The sequence below is a fragment of the Dendrobium catenatum genome, unplaced genomic scaffold (assembly GCF_001605985.2).
Source record: "Dendrobium catenatum unplaced genomic scaffold, ASM160598v2 fragScaff_scaffold_974, whole genome shotgun sequence".
Taxonomy (NCBI): domain Eukaryota; kingdom Viridiplantae; phylum Streptophyta; class Magnoliopsida; order Asparagales; family Orchidaceae; genus Dendrobium; species Dendrobium catenatum.
Genome location: NW_021319436.1, coordinates 1,414,233 through 1,419,917, shown reverse-complemented (window position 1 = coordinate 1,419,917; position 5,685 = coordinate 1,414,233).

Sequence of the window (5,685 nt, the reverse complement as noted above, 5' to 3'; positions counted from 1 at the left end):
AGTCTGCTCTTATAACAACCATCATGAGTAAATCTGTCTTTAATTAGTTCTAAGTTTGATCTTATGGCATCCTATTGACTTCTTGCATAAGTCTGCTCTTACGGTAGCCATCTCGTTTAAATCCATCTTTAGGTCTAATTCTGTTCTAACGGCATCCTATTACATCTGTCTAAGTCTACTTTTATGGCATCCTTTAGACATTTTGCATAAGTCTGCTCTTATGAAATCCATCCTACTTAAATCTATCTTTAGGTCTAAGCCCGGTCTTACGACGTCCAATAGATACTTAGTATAAGTTCGCTCTTATGGTAGCCATTCTTGAAGTTAGGTATAAGTGCCCATTTGGTGGCATCCTTCCTCTTGAACTAGAAAGAAGACTTTGATCTTATCAAAATCACTTTCAAAACTATTACATTCATATCAAATCACATTCAAATCACTATACTCAGTTATATCACACCTTAGCTTTACCAATGATACTAATCTCATTAGTTATAATTTATTAAAGCATCATTACCATCATCAACTTTTAAATCAATCATCAACTAAAGTCTCTTTACAAACTTTTCATTATGATTATGTATCAATGCTCAAAATTCCTTCAAGCCATATACTCATATTATCAATTCAAATTTTGGATCTAGTTGAGAATTTTGGTCAACACCAATACGCACGATAAACTTTGGAAAGTATATCATGCCTATTGGTGGTCTATTTGTTGACCTCATTATTCGAGGTCAGTTTCCCCAAAACAAAGTCTCTAACACCTAGGTCTTCGTAGCCTAGTCTAGATGGCACATTTAGGATTCCTTTAGGTGGACACAAATTGATGTAGTGCTGACTCAGCCCTAAGATTCGACCTGAATCAAATCAAAACCGCTTGAAGTTAAAAATAATTAAATTCATCCAAATTAACATTAATTGAACCAAATTTGTTGCAAATAGGCACACTATTGAGTTCGACTAACTTGATCCGATTTCAATTTATTAAAAATAGATTCGAGAGGCCCAACTTAACTCTTCACCAGTTATTTAAATCCTAATTAATATTAATCAAATTAATTGAATTAATTCAAATCGATCTAAATTAATTTTTTTAAAATCAATTATATTTAATCAATAATAAATTTCATTAAAATTTAATTTTTTATATCATGAAAAGTTAATTATTCAACTAATTGTTTAGAGAAGGCTAAGAGGTGGTTTGGGGTAAACCTAAGGTGTGATTTGGCTTGTTCAACCAACCCCCATGATCTTCCTCTCTCTCTTATTTCGAAAACCACCCCCTCCTGGTCTATTGGCGAAAACTAACCTCTCCTCTAACGATATCTCTTTTCATTTGCAAAAATTGCTGACGCCCTCTCTCTCCAGTGCAAAATCCCGTCCCCTGTCGCTCTCTACTTCATGCACGTCAAGGACCAAACTCCCCTCTCCTCCCCCTATCCATTCTCACTTGAAGACCAACCAAAATCTCTCCAGGGAAGCCTGACGTCAACTGCCCTAGCTGGCCGAAACTTCTTCTCCTCTTTTCTCTCTCACTCGTTCGAAGCTGATCAGCCCTAACCAAGCCCTCTCCTCCTTGCTATAGTGATATCTCTTTCTTCGGCTATGTTCTTCTTCCTTTCTTCTCTTAGGGATCCTTTTGACAGTTGGGCTAATGAGTTTTGCTTCTTGTTTAGAGAAAGTTTGTAATGTATTTTCTAGTTAAGTTCCTCTGAAATCATGAGCCCTAACATAAAAATAAGAAGTGACCAAGAGGGTTTTCTTGATTCTATATCTTTTCTTTTGTCGAAAATTCAAAAACAGTAGGATAAATTGGTTCTTTCATTTGGAAAATCTGTAAAGCAAAAGGTTCTATGTAATTTCTTTCTCTCCAAAATCAGCAAGGGGGATCGTTAAGGATTTTTTTTTGTTGTTCTTACTTTTCCAACATTAAGTAAGAATGATGAAAATCTAAGGCAATGATTTTTTTTTTTTATTTTTTTTTAAATCAGCAAACTCTTATCTTTGATGCTGAAATTTGTAATAATGAATGCATGTTTAAAGTTTGAAAAAATTTTCGAAAGGCTTGACGAGATTCACAATTGGTTTTTGTTTTGTTTTCATGAAATAAAACCCTCCATCACAAGAAATGGAAAGTTTGGCTTCTTTATGTTCTTGCCGCATTATGTTTTTCTCTTCATCTTTGAGTTTTTCTTGAGTAATAAAGGATAGAAGAATTTGTTTAAGTTTTTAAGGTAGTTGCGTTAGAAATTATCTTGAAAGCTATTCATAAGTTGTATGTTCTAAATGAAAGTTTGCGTAGACTTAATGTGGGTGTTATGTTGGGTTGATAGGAATAGATTGCTTGAACCTTGGAGAATAACATGCTTACATCAACTTTTGTTCTCATGGTTTTTTTTTGGTGAAATGATGAGTTGGAAAGTAGGTGAATAAGAGTTTGTGTTGAATCATAATTGGTCGATGTTGGCATGCATAGTTGTGCTTTCATTTTTTTATATAAAAGTTTTTTTTTTTTTTTTATGATTGACAAAGAAATAAAAAAAGTTGGAAGAGTTATATGTATGCTTAATTTCTTCTCTTTCAAGCAAAAGTTCCCTTGTTGATGTGAGAGGTTAGAGAATGTTTTGGGGAAAGGTTTGATTAACTCAAGTAGACTGGGTTGTCTTCGTTCTTTACCACTATATGGTTGTTGGTTTTGGTGAGCATTATAGATTTGATACAGTGAAATTTTGAGTTTTGTTAGAAAGCTTCATGAATTTTTTTTTTGGAAAGAAGTTATTTGTAATTCTTTTTGCTTCACCCAACTTTGCAAAGTCATTTAATTTGAAGTCATGTGTTATATGAGCATTTGCATGTAATGGCAATGAAATTAGGATGAATTTTAAATAGTCCTTTTTTTTATGTTACTCTTTGGCATCTCTTTTTTTCTTATGTGATTCTTGGTTTACACAGCTTTGGAGAACTCTTTTTTTTAAAATCATGATACTTTTAAGAAAAATTAGCGTTCCTTTTTTTTAACAATGATCTTGTCTAAAGCTTCAATATCTTCATATTATCAAAGGATTGTATTGTTGGCAAATGTTTTATGTTTGCACTGAGGCAAGTTTATGTTTGAGCTAAAAGTTTCCTTTGGATATTTGATGGCATATGGTGTAAAGGTTGGAAATTTGTTGGAGAATAATCATGTGTCTTGTCGAATCAATACAATGTTATTTATATTGTTGGTATGGTTTCTTGGATTATGGAAAGGTGAGTAATGGCTTGAAGCATTTTGTGAATGTTGAAATAGAAAAGGTAAAATGTGTGTATTGTTTTGAAAAGTGAATTGTGTGATTCTGGAATGATTAAAAGTGTATTTTTGGAAAGTGGATTGTGTTTCTTTAGAAAGTTAAACATATCAATGTGGGAAGTAAAGTGTGTTGAAAAGTGAAACTTGAGTTGTGTAAAAAGTGGGAAAGTGTGTATTTTGAAATGTAAAAAAATGTATGATTTGAAAAGCAGAAAAGTGTTTGACCTCTTTTATTAGATTTAACTAAAAATCTTACTCTTAAAGAAACACAATGGAGAAAGAAGAATTAATGTATTGGAACTATCGTAGTGGGATAAAATCTTGATGTTGTTGTAGTAGTATGGACTTGGACTATGGTCTAAGGGTCGTCCATGACTTAGGGTAGGTTTAGAAAGTTTCTAAGATAGGTTTAGAATATTTAGGATCCAATGCCAATGTCTAGGAAGACTAGGTTAACAAAGCAAATTTAATGAAATGACCTCAGGACATAAAGAGTATTTTAGTAATTTATGGGTCAAATTTTGTCAACTAAGGTTGACCAAGGAATTTTCCAGAGCCAAATCAAATTTTTAGTTGATCTAGGCTACTTTGGTTCTCTTTCAAGGTCATAGTTTTATGTTTAGGTTGAAATTAGATGTTGAATGGCATATTTATCAATATGTTAAACTTTTGGTTTTAATCTATGTTTGGTTTTACGGTTAGGTTTAAAATGAGTTTGAAAGCTCTCTAATGTTCTTAGGAGATGCTTATAAGATGGTTTAGGTCACCTAAGGTTAGCCAAAACTAAGTCTTTAGCTTACCTCCTACATCAATTATAGTTTCCATCTAGACTAAGGTAGAGGCACTTAAGCACGAAGGATCACAAAGGAGAGGGAATTTGGCCACATTAAAAAGGAGGTCAACACATTTTTTGGTTTAATACATAGGCTCTGGCCCCAAATTTTCCCAAAAAAAAAAAAAAAAAAAAATTATTAGATTTCCAACCTCCTTCATTACTTATGTGTTGTCTTATACTAGTTTGAATTATTATATAAACTAAAACTAATCTCACCTAAAAGCATTAGTCAGATAGTGTATATTTTAGTTATTGCAAAATAATCACGAATTGAAAATTGACATACTTAAACAATATATATACAAAAACTAGAAAAATTGGTATTGATCATTGTTGCGTGCTAGAATATACGCGGCGGTAGAGTTTGTAAATTTGCGTCCTAGCGTTGTACGAGTATTCAGCACACAAGTAGAAAAGAGAAGTGAACACTAAAGTTTTTACGTGAAAACCCGAAAGAGGGAAAAAATCACAGGGCCTCGCCCAGTTGTAAAATTCCACTAGTATTTGTTTGAAGTACAAAAGTTAATCCGTCTTACAAATCAAGATGATCATTTCACAATCAACTTCTCACAAAGCTACAAAGTTCTACAAATTCCCGACGTTTCTCGAAAATTCGGCAAAGTTTCGGCGTCTTCAGGCGGCGGGAAGAGCTCCGGCGGTGGTCGAGGAGGAGCTTCTTCCTTCTCTTCCTCTTCTTCTTCTCTCTCTTCACTTTAGTCCCCTTTGTGTAGAATGAGGGCTCTATTTATAGTTTTTCATGAGTGGCATAGCTCGTAAATAGGTGTGAGATCATGGGCGAATAGGGAGTGGTTTGAATTGACTTCGATCGTGCACCATTCATTGGACATTTGGAGGCCTTAATGATGTTGGAATTCGGCGATCTTGGGCTCGTTGGACTCGTCTCGTCAAGCCGCTCGATTCATGTAAAAGCTCGATAAAATCGGAGACCGTTTGGTAACTCAAATTGCGGTTTGAACATTTCAATAGTGCTTCGGGTCCTTGATTCAGACTCATTTGGGCTTGGATTGGGTTGATCTTGGTGTCGTTGGGTTCGTATTTCCGAGGCGCTCAGTTTGAATATAAGCTCACTGAAATCGGAGTTCGGGTGCTCCCATAATTAATTTTTAAAGTTTTCGAACTAATTTTGCCTCGAGATTCGTGCCCAATTAAGATAATTTTATGAGAATACATCAGCGGCCTCCCTATTTTCGGACGTCGTAGCTTCAGGAGTCCAAAAATATGCATCGCGAATTTTAGAGAAATTTCCTGAGTGAGCCAGAATTGATCTTGCGTATAGGATCCTCAAATGGCTTTGAAAGTGCCAAAATTGAGTACGGTATGTCGAAAAACGGTCCCGGAGACCCCAAAAACGTCAAATTTGGATTTGTCTAGGCGAAAAATGGGCTCGAAATGGTCCAGGCGGGCCGGCGGTGGCTGGAAACTGTGGCCGCGCACGCTTGCGTGCCTGGGCTGAACCGTCGCGCTCGCAATCGGGCTGAACCGCCACGCCCGCGTCCGGGCTGAACAGTCGCGTCAGAGTTCGGGCTGAACCGCGCGC